At 36.2% G+C, this 17,903-nt stretch overlaps 1 protein-coding gene across 1 annotated transcript in view; it reads right to left on the bottom strand.

Annotated features, from left to right (window-relative positions):
- ROBO2 (roundabout, axon guidance receptor, homolog 2 (Drosophila)) overlaps positions 1–17,903 on the bottom strand; it is a 1,384,675-nt gene that overhangs the window by 776,442 nt on the left and 590,330 nt on the right. The gene's annotated exons all lie outside the window — the stretch shown is intronic.

Below are 17,903 nucleotides of genomic sequence, written 5' to 3' on the forward strand. Positions count from 1 at the left end.
GGATGGTCTCGATCTCCTGACCTCGTGATCCACCCGTCTCGGCCTCCCAAAGTGCTGGGATTACAGGCTTGAGCCACCGCGCCCGGCCTCCTCCACATATTTCTATTAGTCAAGTTGAATATGTTAATTCTTTTCTTTTTTAATATTAGAAACTTTAGCCATATTATTTCTTTCTGTCAATAACTCAGAAGGAAAGTGGAGCATGAAACAGATCATCAAGGGATTAAAATGAACATGAACCCTGTTTGTTTTGCATTATGAAAATGCAGTTTAGGATTTTCGATGGTTGTCTTGTAAGCCACTAGCCTTGTTTCGCTTACAGCTCTAATCTAAAGTTTAAGGGGTCTCTGCGTGTCTGAATAAACACCACTGGTGAGCAGAATGAAGAACTAGGCTACTTCTTCCTCCAACTATAAAAACCGTGTTCTCCCTATGGAATCAACGAGAAAAGAAAACAGGGCTAGTTGGCACAAATGTACTTGGTAATCTGGGCACACAATTTTCATATTGGTCTTAGGTCTGAGTTTCTTATCCAGTGTGACACTGTGGCAATGTTCTGGATATTTTTGAATATAAAACAATGATGAGATCATATTTCATTTATTTTATACTTATTTATGTGGGAAATGTTCAAAAGAATTCTGAATTCTTTTTATTTTAAGCCAGTTACATTCTATTAGAACGAAAATAATAAATGTTAGTAAAAGAAGTATTGATAAGGAGGGAATAACAGATAAAGCTCCCTGTGTCGTTTTTTGGGGCGTCTTTACTTCATTTAACATCAGCTGCTTATGAGTCTTTCCAAAAAGACACCCCAAGTATTAAAAATACATTAACAATTATCAGCCAGAGCTAAAACATTTCTTCCACTTACTTCTCTATCCATTTTTTATCACGTTTTTTTTGAAGACGTCATGCATTAAGGAAACTTTTTTTAACTTAAATTGCTCAGTGCATCATAGGGTGGAATGCTATGGACTGAATTGTACTCCGACACCAAATTCATATGTTCAAGTGCTAACCCCTAATACCACTGCATGTGGAGATAGGGCTTTTAGGAGGTAATTAAAGGTTGAAAGGTCATATGGGTGAGGTCCTAATCTGATAGGTCTGGTGACCCTATAAGAAGAAAGATGAAATCTCCATGTCTCCTTCCTTCTCTCCCTTCTCCCCCTCCTTGCCCTCTCCTTTCCTCCTTTCCTTTTTCTTCTTCCTCTCTCTCTCTGTACTTGGGAAAGGCCATGTGAGCAAACAGCAGGAAGGTAACCGTGTGCAAACCCGAGAGCCCTAAGCACAACTCAACCATTCTGGCACCCTGATGTTGAGCTTCCAGCCTCCAGTACTGTGAGCAAATACATTGTTGTTTAAGCCACCCAGTCTATGGTAATCTGCTATGGCAGCTGGAGCCAACTAAGACAGCAGGTTATTTATACGATAGCAGGTGATATATATAGACTATCTACTGTGTGCCATAGAACTTTCAAAGATACAAAGTAGAACAGAGTGGTCAAAACCAAAACAAACACGTCATCATTTACCACATACTAGAAGTAAAAAGCCCCTAAAGACTTGTGTATCAACTACCGGGTTTCTATTTATCATGTTTCTCATAAACCTCCCTCCCCTAAACTCATAGTTCTAAAACATTTGTTTTTATCCTCCTTTGGCAGCCTAGTATTCCAAAAATTCCACAACCTGAGAGCACAGAATACTAAATTAATTAGGCTTGGATTTTGGCCTAACAGCATCATATTCTGAAAGAAAACACACAGAGGTGTGGACTGTTTGCGTACGATTAAGACTATCATCTTTTGCCCAGAACCAGAGTACGTCTAAGAAAAACCTTAAGCTAGTATTAAAAACTGGTCTGTGCAGAGAAATGTCATCATCACATTTCTTTAGTGTTACTGCTGTTAGAAGCCTTAACTTTCAAACACTAATAAAATGATACTATTTTATATTACATGTTCATGTACAAAGCATTTGTGTACTTTTAATCTTGGAAAATTTTTTTTCTTTACTCTCACGGAAAATGTAAAATATCCTTTTACCTAGGACTTGTAAAATATATATGCGTATGTATATATTTTTTTCTAAATTTGAGTGTCTTAAAAATGATAGTATCCTCCAGGAATTCATTATCATTCTAGAATATCAGAAAGCAAATCTCTGTACTTTGATTATGGCAGAACAATAGTTCTTAATGAAAGTACTAACACTTTCTAATTGCAGTGAAATAGCAAATTTTTGTGAATTTTTCTTCTTGCATGCAATTATTCTGGATAGGGTCTTATTTTGTTAAACACTTGTGCATTAGTTATTGCAATAGTATGTAAACCTTGTATTTCTATATAAATTCTCACAATAAACCTTTAAGATACTCTTTTTTTTTTTTTTTTTTTTTTGAGGCAGAGTCTCACTCTGTTGCCCAGGCTGGAGTGCAGTGGCATGATCTCGGCTCACTGCAGCCTCTGCCTCCCAGTTTCAAGCGATTTTCCTGCCTCAGCCTCCCAAGTAGTTGGGATTAAAGGCATGCACCACCATGCCTGGCTAATTTTTATATTTTTAGTAGAGATCGGGTTTTATCATGTTAGCCAGGCTGGTTTTAAACTGATGACCTCAGGTGATCTGTCTGCCTCAGCCTCATAAAGTGCTGGGATTACAGGCATGAGCCACCATGCCCACCCTTAAGATATTCTTTATATAAGTCAAAGCAAATACAAAGAAGAGTTACATATGACCTCTTATGTGTCTAATAATTGGAACAGGTGCACTTGGTAACCGAGCATATTTTTATAAAACTTCCATTACTCTTAGTGTATGCAATAATATGGTCAAAATGTTTTCCTATGATAAGTTAATATTTGAACAGCAAAACCATGGAGAAAGAGATTCTTCTCAAATTCATGCTTATGTCCAATTTGGTGTTTGGTTCAATACTAGGTATAGTGTACAAAATAATTGTACTCAGAAGATGTCCATAGCCTAATCCCCCAAGGTTGTGACTATGTTACTTTGGCATGACAAAGGGACTTTGCATATATGATTAAGTTAAAAATCTTGAGATGGGGGGATTATGCTGTAATTTCTTGGTGGGACCAATGTAATCACAGGGTCTTTATAAGAAGGAGGCAAGGCTAGGTGTGGTAGCTGATGCCTGTAATTCTAGCACTTTAGGAGGCCAAAGCAGGCAGATCACCTAAGGTCAGGAGTTCAAGACCAGCCTGGTCAACATGGTGATAACCCATCTCTACTAAAAAGATAAAAATTAGCCAGATGTGGTAGCACGCGCCTGTAATCCCAGCTACCTGGGAAGTGGAAGTGGAGAATCACTTGAATCTGGGAAGTGGAGGTTGCACTGAGCCGAGATGGCACCACTGCATTCCAGTCCAGGCAACAGAGTGAGACTCTGTGTCAAAAAAAAAAAAAAAAAAAGATGGAGGCCAAAGGGTCTGAATTCAGAAAGGAAGTATGATAGAGGTCAGAGTAAAGTGGCTATCAGCCAGAGGAAGCAGGCAACCTCTGGAGGCTGGAAAAGGCAAGTTACAGATCCCCTCAGGGTCTCTAAGAGGAATGCCACTTTGTTGACACCATAAAGCCCATTTGGTACTTCTGACCTCCAGAACTCTCATATGATAAATTATATTGTCTTAAACCACTAAGTTTGTGATAATTTGTTATAGCAGCCATAGGAATCTAATACACTATGCACAGCAATTGTCTTAGTCCCTTTGTGCTGCTATAGCAAAACACTCAGACTGTAATTTACAAAGAACAGAAACGTATTTCTCACAGTTCTGGGGCTGGGAAGCTCAAGATGAAGGCACTGGCACATTTGGTTTTCTGGTGAGTGTTGCTGTCTCCAAGACGGGTGCCCTGTCGCTGCATCCTCCTGAAGTGGGGAATGCTATATCCTCACGTGGCAGAAGGGATGGAAGGGGTGAAGAGGGTTGACCACTGCATGAAGCCTCTTTTATAAGGACCTTAATCCCATTGATGAGGGAGGAGCCTTCATGGCCTAATCACTTCTTCAAGGCCCCACCGCTTTTGGCCATTAGTTTCATTCAACACATCAATTTTGGAGGGGATACCTGCAAACCATAATGGCATGGAAAAGTTCTCATGTTAAAACACTGAACCATAAAATCACAGACAGGATGAATTCTGTTACATGTGTCGTATCTCAACCATGTGTTCCCACTGGGTCAGGTGGTCTGTTCCTGTAGGCTCTGTCACTGATTAACTGTGTCACCTGAGGAAGTCACTTGGCCTGTCTGGGTCAGGCACCCTCTTTTTGCATCAACTGTGAAGAAAATAAATGATCATCTCTCAAATTTTCTTTACTAATCCCATGCCCCTTTAGGGCTTTCCGTTTCATCTTCTATCTATATTTGAATTTAAATTTAGTTGCTTAATTTAAGGAACTATAGGTACGTTTAAAATGCTCTTTCGACTGACCATCATTTCCTCCCCACCCCTGAGTCTTTGATACGAACTTCTGTGCTGAGCTGTGGTAGAAGTGCAGGCATCATGGCCCCTCTGCTGGCTGGAGAATCAGAATCTAGGTATCCTGTCATTTTGACACTCGGTAATTTAAAACAAAACCATGTCAGCTCAACCCCTGGAATTTCTTATGTAGGTTAAGAAGAAAGCAAGAGCACCCTGAGATTTTCTCAGGGAAATTTTTGGGCAATAATGGATAATGAATTGAAAGGGAAAAAGGGTCAAGAAACCTGAGGCAGCTTGAAGATGAAAAACTTGGCCCCTGTTTGACTTTGGAAGATTCTTAATGGGTGAGATGAAGTATGGGCTGACAAAAACAAAGTTAATGGTTCTTGGAAGTCAAAGCTACTTTTTTTTTTTTTATTGGTCTGAAAACAAACAACCAACTTTTACATAAAGTGTTTAAGCTAAAGGCTTTGTTTAACCTAATGGCACTTAAATTCCTTTCCTCAAATTCCCAGGGTGACTTATCTCTTTAGTCAATCAACTGTGGCTGGCCCACTAACCTGCTCCCTCTTAACCTGGGGAACTGGAGGAAATTTACATTCTTTAGGCTACTTCTGTTATGCTTCTGTTTGGTTCTTTCTCCATTCTGTTTATCTTGGCTAGTGCCATTTTCTATTTCAAGGCCACAAGGGTCAATAATCAAACTCGGAGGACACCAGGGCCTTGTCTTTCTGGGTGGTAAACTTCAAGAATACACAATATGCCTCTGGCTAGAGGAAATAAGGAACGGAAAGAGAACCTCTTTTCTAAGCATCAAGCATCAGCTGCTCTTCTGTCAAATGAGCAAATTTCATGAGAGCTTTCAGGGCAAAGTTGTGTTGTTGCTACTCTTGTTTGCTGGGCAGGGTAGAGAGGGCCTGTAATCCCAGCTACTTGGGAGGCTGAAGCAGGAGAATCCTTTGAGCCCTGGAGTTTGAGACCATCCTGGGCAAAACAGTAAGACCCTCATTTCATACTACTATTACTTACTACTACTACTACCACCACCACCACTAATTTCCTTAAGAAATGCAGCTGGCAGTACAAGACCCATCTGTGTAAGTGAGAAATGCCACAAGTTTCTGGAAAGCAAATTATTTATTTCATTCCATAATTTAAAGAATGTTTTATATAAGATGTTGTAAATTTAAAGAAAATGTTTTGTTTGCTGATAGTAGAAGGAGTTTCTCAAATGCTGAATGTTCTTAGGAATGTGTGTGGATTCTGGATGCTATATTTAAAAATAAAATAATTTCTATGGTTTACAAGTCTTCCAATGCACCCTTTTTTCCGGTTCTGAAATAATTAAAATATTTATGAAGCTTTTTTCCCTGCCCTAGAGCACATGAACTTTGCCTTAGAAGAGGCTTAAATATTGACAGATCCATTGTAATGTGACATTTATTAACCTTTGTAATGTTTAATGTGCACTAAAAGTAATCTCGGTTTAACATTATTCTTCTGAAGAATAAGAAGTTCCTGGCTATTTTTCAGTCAAGTAAGAGTTAGAAATATAAGACTTGTTTTGTATTTTTGTAAAATATCTTTAAAAATCAATATATCATCTGAATTTTTTGAACAGGACGCCACTTTTAAGTAACATTTTTTAAATTGCCAGTATCTAAGTACATTTAAGATCTTCATGTTGCTACTGCTCACTTTGAAATAATGTGGTTTTTTTTTCCTCGCTAGCCACATTGATGACTCTGGTTTACATAAATATAAAATACTTGACAGATGCCAAAGAAAGCAACAAAATAAAGGATGTAGAAAGTCTTAATAATAAATATATTTTACAGAAGCAGAAATATATGTAATTCAAAAACTTAGACAAATCATGTTAAAAATGCACTTCATTCATATTTAAAATTTATAGAAAACATAGAAAAAATTATCCTGATGCCATAGAGTTTCTTTCTCACCAAAGCTTATACAGTTTGTGGCTTTATTGATTTTAAGTTTCACAGGCTAACAAAGAAGTCTACAATTCTACACTCTTTTTGGAATGTAATAAAATATTGGAAAATATGAGAATTTAAATAATATATTTCTTGAGCACTTTATATATCTCTTTCTAATATACAGAGCTTCTCAACTTCCAAAGCCTAATATGGAAAAAAGGATTTTAAATGTATAAAAATATAATTACCAAGAAACAACAAAAAACATTTCTGAGTGTTAGGGTTATGGGTAATTTGTGGTTTCATTATGTTTTCTGTATTTTTGATATTTTTCTAAAGCAAGACTGATTTGGTTTAGTAATTAATTTTTCAGGTCATGATACAAATATTTATTTTAGTCATATTTTTAATGTTTCTACCAAGAATACTTTGGCTTCTGGTCATCAAGATAAATCAGAAAAAGAAATTCATAGGAATACTTTCATTGGGCACAGTTTATTGTTCAATGGATAATAACTATTTTGCGGTGATGTGCCTAAAATTTAAGAGAGATCGTCTTTGTAGAATAAAACAAAATCCAAAGTTGTTATCCTTGGTGGGTGCCTTGATTAACATTTCAGTGACATTTATGACAAATCTCCAGGTGTTATAATTTTCCAAGTTTAGAGCTTTCATGAAAAAAGAAGAACGAAAGAAGATTTAAAAAAATACGAAGACTTACTGCTGAGTTGCAGCCTTGTCATTATTTCCGCCAGATTTGCATCCCTACGGCCATCTGCAGCCACGGTCCTTCAAGGCTAATTACATCTATGGTCAGCCTAGCTCGAATGTAAGCAAGAGCTGGTGACTACGAGACTCTTTCAGATCTGCTGTTGTCAAGCTAGCCAGCCAGTGGGTCTCCAGGAAACAAGCTGACTGCCATTCACAGTCACAAATCTCCAGATAATAGGTAACAATCATAGACATGTGTCACGGCTCCCAATCAATTTAGTTAATTTCCCTGAAAAAATGTATTTTCTTTATAAATTCTACTAATAGTGTCCTTAAGTGACTCAGTGGTTGATTGGAAGTTTAGCTGAGGAGGTATTTTTCAAAGACAAACTTCTGGATTCACTTAGACGAATCCTCACAAAGTGCAGAGGTGTTAAAAACGAAAATACATGGTTATTTAAGAAATTTGAAATAGCAAGTGATGATGAAATCATTTAAGAAAACATTCCTTGTGTCTGACAAGAGCAAATCACTGCATGACACAAAACCAGAATATAGTCACTAAGTTATATATCATTTCAAGTCCAAGAACTGTTGAGTAAGTTTCATGCCATTATTGTTGTTGGTTGTCTCTACTGGCAGAGGGCTAAACAGCTTGATGGTGTAAATCTGTTATATAAAAATGTCTATGTATTTTGTTTCTACTCTAGCAAAATTCCCTGAGATAACTTCATAATTCCCATACTTAATAAAATGAAAACTAATTAAATATATTTTATAAACCAAAGTTGTTTCTCAGTGTGGGTAGGCAAGGAAGCAATTGGCAGAGTTTTTTTAATGTTTCTTTGTTTACTTGCCAACATCAATTTACCACTTCACCAAAAAAGAAAATAAAAAGGAACTCCAATCAGAAAGGTAGGTAATTGGAGAATATGAATAGATGTAGGGGAAGGAAACTGGATCATAACGAAGCTGAAGGTTTATTAAATTTTTACCAAATGTCATACTCTCTCCTGGACTCTGGGTAACCATTTGCATGAACATATTCTCTAGGTGTTCATAATCTAGTGAGAAACTGAAATCTAGCAGAGCGATCCTTTGGATCCATAGCCACAGATAATCCTCACACATCTCATGGAAATGGACTTACTACAAAACTGGAAGATCATCTGAACACATGTTTTTGAATAATAGTCTGTATGTTGGCTAAACAGAAAAAATTGGGGGAACTTATAAAAGTAGAGATTCCAGAGGCCCACACAATATTTATTGTAGTAGGCTCTAGAGCTGGAGTGTGAATTTATGATTTTAAATAATGCCCCCAAGTGATTCTGATGAAAGCCAGGTTTGTACATAAATGCAAGTTTCTTGGAGATATAGCTAAAGAGGTCAATCATTTATTTGCACAAGGCCACATAGCAGTTTGTCTCTGGGAGTATTACAACTCAAACATCTGTTCAACTCACAGCACTGCCAAAGTTGCAAACATTTGCAAATTCTAGTAGAAATCCATACTGCTTAGGGATGTTGGAAGCCTTTATACCATGTCTCTCCAGCTGGTCAGTTTCTCCAGTTTCACTCAAATGCAACAGGTCCTAGGAAATTGGGTGGACTATGTCATTTGGGGTATTTTATTCCTTTGAGAGTATGGTAAGTTAATCGGGAGGAAGTCTTAGGTGTGTCATAACTATTTGGCATTGGGCATGAAGACTGAGTGGGAGGATGAGAATAAAAATTGTTAAAAGACTCCTCTGAACTAGAACCACCCAAACTGAACCAATTCTCCAAAACCTTACTGCATGTCTTTGCTCAGTGTATGGTCTAAAGACATAAATAGACCAAACAAGTGGCAATTTTGATTATGAAGAGACTCTACGTTTTTCAATATAAATGCAGGAAATGGAATAAATTATGTTCAAGGATTTTAAAATCTTCATATTCCCAATTTCAATGGTGAGAAATTTCCAATACTAAAAAAAGATCAGCCAGGCGCGGTGGCTCACGCCCGTAATCCCAGCACTTTGGGAGGCCGAGGTGGGCTGTCACGAGGTCTGGAGATGGAGACCATCCTGGCTAAGGTGGTGAAACCCCGTCTCTACCAAAAATACGAAAAATCACCCGGCCGTGGTGGCGGCGCCTGTGGCCCCAGCTCCTCGGGAGGCGGAGGCGGGAGAATGGCGGGAACCCGGGGGGCGGAGCTTGCAGGGAGCCAAGATGGCGCCCCTCACTCCAGCCTGGGCCACAGAGCGAGACTCCGTCTCAAAAAAATAAATAAATGAAATAAATAAAAAATCAATTTCTACTAGGCACATACAATATTCAACAAATATACATGTCCATTTGTTGCAAAAATATGTTAAGTTCTTAGCAATGCAAGTTTGCAGATCTACATTTTCACTGAGATGTAGTGTACCCAATGGTTAGGACTACTTAAGTTTCAAACTCTAAATTCTACCACTTATGTCACCTTCAGCAAGGTCCCTGAGCAATCTGTGCCTCAGTTTCTTCATTTATAGAATAAGCATAATTGTGTCTAGTTCTTAGGGTTTGGTGAGGATTAAATGAGTTAAGAAATGTGGAGCACCTAGGAATAGAAAAAAACATGCACAGAATGATGTTTAATAAGTGTTATTATCTCATTTTTTTGACTCCTTTTTTGGTGGCGGAGGCATATCTAGTTATCTATTCTGAACAAAGTTATGCTGGTTGCAGTTTAAAATTTTCATGCAATCATAATATTACCGATACAGATAACTGCTCCTAATATTATTTGGTGATACACCAAAGAGAAAAAATACACATTAGCACAATACATGTTATTCATCTGATATATGCTTTTTTTTTTTTTTGAGTTCCTATTAACTCTGTTTAAAAATCATTGAGTGATTTTAGATGTTTCATAAGTACAATATGACATTTAAAGACTGGATATTTTCCCTTCATTCCTCTTTTGTTATTGTTAATCCACTTATTGTTGTAAAACATAATGTGATAATCATATTCCTTATTGAGATTTTTAGCTGAGATACATATATTCGACTTAGTTATTTTAGCAACAGAGGCAACTTAGATCCAGTTTGATAAGATTGCCTTACCCATGCAATTTGTATTATTTTAAATATAGAACGCTGTGATTTATTGTCTAAAAATAAGTGTTTGTCTAAATTTTAATTTATCAATGAATGTAACAAGTGTGTTTTAATAGTGAGAGCTCTGTCCCCAAAGAGAGAATTTGTGGTCAATTCTTGTTCATTCAGGAGCAATGAATCAACACAAATATACTATGAAAAGAAAGAAGTGGAATTTGAGAGAAAGAGAAAAAATTATTTAAAAGAGCATAGTCACTGGGTAGACAGATTATACATTTGTCACCTGAAATTCAAGAATAACTATAGGTGTTTCGGGAAGAAAACAAAAAATCAGAAATTAGGGAGGTTGCTGAGAAATATCCAGGTTGGGTAAAGGAAATTAATTGTAACTTACAAAATTGAAATATGTATGTATTTACTATGCCTGAAAATAGATGCCCATTGCCTATAAAAATGTATACTATCATATGCAAAGGATACTCCTAAAATGGAGCCAAACGAATGTTGTCTGATGATTTAGGGTGAAGAAAATTATTTTGTATCTCGAGGGGAGGGAAGGGGATCCAATAATGCTAAGTCCTTGGTGCCATGAGAAAGCATTCATCTTTGGAGGGTGTAACAAACAGAATCCTTGGCATGAAATGCATACCTGACATTTTGATCATTTGCCTCAAGTATTACTGGTAACCCTGCTGCCACATCGAAAACTCCATAAAGAAAACAATGTTCTCTCTTATGGAAAGCACTTTTCCCTTTCCCTTTCCCAAGGCTCATGCAATGAGCTCAATTTCTCCAACAAAATGCAATGGTTTTCAAGGAGAGAATCAACGAGCGCTTTGTCCCAAAGAAATATTTCTTTTATTTTTAGAAAAATCTTTCTAATTTGAAACAGTTTAAGTGCAAGAATGAAACTGCAAATGCATTCCATTGGAAATTGATGCCAACATTTTCTATTAAAAGAATCTGGGCAAGTTCATCATGGTGGCATTTCTTTCGTGTTGAGCATTGTTAAAGAAAAGTGTCCCCAAATTGAGCTTTAGTAATAATGGCCTTTTAAGGTTTACATTTCTATGGACTATGTTTTTCTTAAATCCAAACTCTGGGAATTAAAACAAAACAAAACAAAAGGCAAAACAAGTAAAATTAAAGCACTACATCCTACAACATACATAAACATTTTATAAAATGGTTTCATCTTGAAAATGATCCCTGAGTGTACATTCCTCAATAGCCCTAGACTGAGACTGGCATATAATGTATAAGTGCCCATTAACCTATATTCCTTACTAAAATAATAAATGAATGCTTTATGACAGCCCAAATGACAAGTTTTTCACTGAACAAGACTTCCTGGAGAACAAAGTTCAAGCCGATAGTCCATTATATGTTATTTCCTCCTGTCTTAAAAAATAACAGTAATCTAGGCTTGTGTTAATACTCTCCCAACATGTAAACACACAATAAATGTCTATTGAAATGAACCAATGTCCTCCCCTTTTCCTCCCTTAAAAATAAGTTGTGGTCATGCTTTTGAGTGAAAATGTAGCTACTGTTATGTTGTAAGATGGTTCACTGTGTGTTCTAAGTCACTTAGTGGCTTCACTCTGTCACTAGAAATGGCTGAACAATTAACATATAGTTCATTAAATGAGTAAGATGAGGCCCTTGAGAAAATCCCAGGGGACTGGGAGGTAGCGGTTGAGATGTGCAGGTGTTTCTACTTACAGCGAGTGTGGATTATGCAAATTATCCTACTCTTCTCTTATTCAACCTGATTATGTATAAACAGTCATCCTCGTTTTTCGTTTGTTTCTTGTTTGCTAAAAAGAAAATAATAAAATAAAATAAACTGCCAGTTTCATAGAACAAGAGTTGGTATGCTGATTTGGGATTTCAAACTTTTTGAGAACTAAGTGTATAGAAGTAATACAGATGAGACAGATTAACTCATAAAGAGACAGTCATGAGTATTCCTCAAGGGCTGGAGTCTTGGAGAGTGCTGAATTTATCATTATTATTTCCCAAATGGATTAATTTTAGTTTAATGTAAATTAACAAAACCAACTATTTGGTATACAGTTAAAGTTTGTCAATAAAAATATTTTAAAATGATGATGATGATGATGATGATGAAATAAACCTAGAGAAAAAATAAATACAAAATAACATTTTAACAAGTAGATGAAGGATTAATGTAAACATTTTATGTGATTGATAATAACAGAACCATAGCAAACACAAATAGCGTTCTTCCAAAGATTATGTTTACCTTAAAAATATGAAGTTAAATAATTTTATTGGACAGGTACATATTCTGTTTTTTTTTTTTTTTTTCCTTTTTTGTTAAAGCAGTTTAAGTTACTTGTCCATACGGAGTTGTAAAAATACATAGAATTTTCTTTCCCACTTTGAATCTGGAAGTTCTTTGAAAAAACTCATGAACTTCTCTTTCTTTGATAAAATTAAATGGACTGAAACATGCACCCTCAAGGCAGTTTTTAGATAGGAAAAGATCAAATAAAAGCAATTACACTGTAATTTGGTTGGTAAGGCTTAAAATAAGGAGCCTATTGAAAAGCTCTCTCATACTTAAACTCCTGCAGAAGTAGCTCGATTTTTATGTCTAAATTAATATAATCATGCTGAAGTATCTACTAAAACACAAGGTAGCTATAATTGATCCTAAAATTCTACCTTCAGGAATAAAATGCCTCTTAATTCAAAATGTAATATAGCATTTGTACAAGAAAATTGATTTTATCAGCTCCTTTTAAGATAATTTTGGTGGGTAGAGCAGGATATTCCTTACAGCTTTGAAAATTTCATTCAATACCTGTAATTAAATAAAATTGTGTTTCACTACAATGGATCAGGCTGACAAATATCAGTGAAATTTATATCAATGACCTTCATTTGGTAATCTGGAACAAATGGTGAGGTCAGTGTAACAAATCTGGTTATGAACTTGGTGATCCATACTTCTAAGTCAATCTAGACTGTGGTAGAACATATTAGCGTGACTCAGAGTGTGGATATACCAGAATGCCTTCTGCACTAGTGATGATGTAAAGCGATACTACTCAAAGTGTGGTCTGTGGACCAGTGCTAGTCCACAAACTGCTTGTTACCAGTGTGCAGAGCATTAAATACAGAACCTGACAGCAAGCCTTGATAGCGATAGGACAGTTATTTGATGTACTTTAATCTAATAATGATGTTAAGAATTGGTCATTTAAATCTGTGTAACTTGGTCTTTTCATTTTATTTTTCTAGTAATTCATTCTTTTTGTATTTTACAAAAGTACTGGGCCACAACAGAGTGCAAATGAAAAGTAAAATCACAAACAAAAACGTAATGCTTCACCAATGATAATTTGAGAAGCAATGGTGTGGATTACATGCTCGCATACATTTTTGGATTTTTTTTTAGAAAGAAAAGAAATACACAGCATGGAACTAGAATGTTCTGTGAGATGTCTCTAGGGAAAATGAACTTGAGGCTGGACATGTTTAATGACAGTGCCATTGCTCAATAATTTAAATTCCGATTTTCTGCCATGCTGACAGAGCTTTCAATTTAGCTATGCTAAATCTGTTAGGCAAGTATTATATTGTGCATTATTAAAATTTGCTTTGACCTTCAAAAAACTGCAATGACTAGTCCCACATTTTGTCATTTGCCATTTTTAATTATTTTAGTACGAATCTATTCCTAGCGAGCTTTTACAACTTAGATGGAAAATAGTTTGTCTAAAGTTGAGATCATTATTGATTTTAGTTGTTTATATGCCCATATATACATACCTTCTAATAATCTAATTGTTAGACAACAAAACTTTACTTTTGTGCCTGCAGACGTCTAATTTAAACATAAATTGCTATCATGGGATAGCTAAACTGCTTTTTCTTTATTTATGGCAAATTGATGCTCATACCTAAAGACCTTTATGTACGTACAGACATACGGGGACAGAATTTTTGATGAATGTCAAAATAAAGGCACATGCTGGGAGTGAGAAATGCTATGATGTCAACTTGAGTTTCTGGCAATTCTGCCCTAGAGACATAATGGATGAGAAAAAAACGAACATGGGATATGAAATGCAGAAACGATGGGATTCTCATGATTAGTTCTGTGATGTCAGTGGAATAATTTTTCTATTCATCAAGATAAAGCGAAGGAAGATTGGTAGCTTAACTAATATTCCAGAGCAAGATGAATTGAAGTGAGAAATTATTCAATCTACTTTCTTGTATATAGTGAGAAATACTTTACTGAAAATATAAACCAAGCAAAATATTCTCAATCGTGTAAAAACAATAGTCAGGTTTGTAAACTCACAGGAGAACCATCAAATAAAAATACCCTGTGAGTGATAAAGTTCCCAGATATATGTTAATTATTTGTGATTTTTAAAATCTGTGGCCCAGATCCTACGAAATGAGAGAACCAGTTCTGGAGAAGGACCTTGTTCAGTTCAGTAGAATGATACGTAGTAGATTACTCTACCAGAGAACTACACGAAGCTCCTAGGAAATGCTCATTCACCTGGAAATTTTACACCCTGTATTTATTAGAAAAGTTTATATTTCGTGACAGTGGAATTCCTTATGTCTCATCAGGATTGTCTTTATTTAAAGAATAAAAATCTGTATTAAGCTTCAACAAAAGGCAATTATTTAGGAAAATGTTTAAATTACATGCTTTAAATTTAGATTGAGATAAATTTTCTCATTTTTATTGCTTGAGGCAGTAACTGGTAGGGAGTAGTTATTGTCTTTATAGTCACGCATTCTCGTAATAATTAATATACATGTTATATATTTAATTTCATATGGCAAGCAATTCAGTAAACATTTATTGAGAATCTACTATTTTGGCATATCAGTACTAAGATAAAGAGATGCACCACACATTCCCATGGAATTCACAGTCTAAGAGAGAAGACAGATAAATCAAATTTTACTTACAAGACAACAAAATAAATACTACACTAGAATCTATTATGTATATAAGATACAATGTTCTATGAGAGTAGGAAGGTGCAATAGAACTGATTTGGGTTTTTTTTTTTTTTTTTTTTGGACAGGGTATTTGCCTCTTCCAGTCCTGCTCAGAGGTTAAAAAAATCCTCATGAGTTTGTATGCCTTTGCCCCTTCTTTCTTTATTATAATTTTTTTTTTTTTTTTGGAGACAGGGTCTCACTCTGTCATCCAGGCTGAAGTGCAGTGATGTAATCACATCTCACTATAGCCTCAACTTCCCAACAATCTGATTTTTAAAAAATCAACAAACAACAACTTAACAGGAGAGTACCATCTTATCTGAATCTTGAAGGACATGTAGATACTCAACAGATTAATGGAGTGAAATAATATTTTATGCAAAAGAAACAGCATGTACAAACACACAGCAACAAATAAATCAACAACTTCCAGAAATTGCAAAGAATTTCGTGTGGCTAGAAGACAAGTCACAGACTCTTGGGAGGTAAGGTTATGTAAGGAGGTTCAATCTGTATTGCAGAGGGCAATATTTGCCCTTTATAATAAGAAATGTAGAAGTTACAGCATGAAAGGTTTAAGGAAGGATTTTTAGCTGATACGTTAATGATTAAGTGTGTGTCTGGAAAGCTGACTTTATTAGCAATGCTGAGACCAAATTTCTTTGCATTTGCTTTCTGGGATGATGATACATTAAACTCAGGCAGTTGTAAGGGCAATGGAAAGAGAAAAGAGATGTGAAATTGTTAAATTTGTAATTGACAAGGTAATAGATACTAGAGACCACTAATTAAATCCCCTAAAATATCACTGTTTTGATCTATATTGATTTTGAAAGGGTTCAGGACATACTACCCCAAAATACGACATCTTGGCATTTGAGAAAAAAGCAGAAAAAGAAGGTCAGTCTCAGATTCCCCAACCCTTCTCCCTGGAAGCAAGTCGTAAGACCTTCATTTGAGAAGTGCCCTCCTGTATTGAAGAAAAGGAATCTCCTTACCTCTGAAGACACAGGGACACAGAGGAGAATCTGAACACACAGGCTTTGGCAGGTTTCCTTCAGTGTTTTATCATTAGATCATATCCCCTTTGTGCAGTCCTATTTCTTCAAGACTGCCTACTTCTTCATTAAACCTTGCATAAAAACTCACGAATTTAACCATTTCTTTGGATTCTTACGTCCTTAAGAAAGCTCCTGTGTGACATAAAATACGCTTTTAAAAATCTGAGAGCTTTTCTCATGCTAATTTATCTGTTAGTTTGCCTTGTAGACCTAGCCAGGAACCCTCACAGGGATAAGGAAAATCTTTTCTCCACCTACAATTTATAGATGAGGATAAAGTTATTCAGAATGAAGTTATTTTCCAGCCTTCACTGCAGTTACTTTCTGGGTAGTAAGAAGTAAGAGAAAGTATATTGTGTAGAAGCTTTAGGGAGTCCTTTCTACCTTGAAGAGAGAGGGCATGTCCCTCCCTCCCTTCCATCTTTCCTTCCTTCTTTCCTTCCTTCCTTCTTTATTTCCTTCCACTGTTCCTTTGAACTTTTGAACTACTGCCAGAACTTATAGAAGAGATGATTGGAGTTCTCTTTGTTCTTGAAGGCTCCGTTTCAGAAAAGAAGAGCAGAGGACTGCAAAAGCCTCTGAGAAAATATAAAATAAAATAAATGATCGTGTTAAGCCATTTGACTTGCGGTCTCTGTTACTTGCAGCAAAACATCTTTCTTATGACACAGCAGTCAATTAAAAATAAAAGCCAGGGGAAAAGCAGGCTGTGACTACCGTCTTGGATGATTACTGAATGGGAAGTCACCAACCTTAATAAGACATGAATTAAAAATCATGTTTTGAGGAAAGCTATTGATATTAGATTCATAAACTTTGACTTTAGGATACCAGCCTGATATCAAAGAAGAATTGTTCAGTAGGTAGTTATATATACCACTCTAGAATTCAAGTGAGGGGTTAGAAATGAAGATTTGAGAAATATAAAAATATATGTGGTGATTTGAAAACTTGACAGTAGACATGATGGCCTGGAGGGAACTCAGAGGAGATAAGAGCAAAGAACAGAACTCTAGGAAGCACCCATTTCTAGATTGTGGGTAAAAGAAGAGAGGAGGAGTGGGAGGAAGAGGAGTAATAGTGGTGGTTGCAGCAGCAAAAATAGTAGCATTAGAATAATTTACTAAGAATTACTATGTGTTAGGCATTGTCATAAGTGCTTTATATATGTTTACACCTCTAATCCTCAAAACAACCCAGTAAGATAATACCTTAGACTTAGTAACTTAGGACTTACCAGGTAGGCACCACTATTATTTTCATTTTACATGAAATAGGCACAGAAGTTAAACAATTTGCCCAACATGAGTTCCCGTGGCCTTGCCCTTCCCTCTTGTACTCAACTTTCTCAAGATAAATGGAGGAGTTCAAGGCTTTTGAAGAAACTCAGAATAGTGTCATGTTAGAGAAAGGGACAGAATTTCAAAGTGGTGGCATTATTGGCTATTACTGAGGTTGCGGAGACGTTATGGGAAGAGGGCTTGATGGAATTGACTGGATTGAAATTTTGGAGGTCACCGGTGATCTTGCTGAGAGTCGTCTTAGTGGAATGGGCTAAAGTTTGATAAGGATGGCCTGAACAGGCTGAAGAGAAAGCTCATGCTTTCATCAAACACACACCTACACACACACACCCCTACACACAC

The sequence above is a fragment of the Colobus angolensis genome, unplaced genomic scaffold (assembly GCF_000951035.1).
Source record: "Colobus angolensis palliatus isolate OR3802 unplaced genomic scaffold, Cang.pa_1.0 Scaffold98, whole genome shotgun sequence".
Taxonomy (NCBI): domain Eukaryota; kingdom Metazoa; phylum Chordata; class Mammalia; order Primates; family Cercopithecidae; genus Colobus; species Colobus angolensis.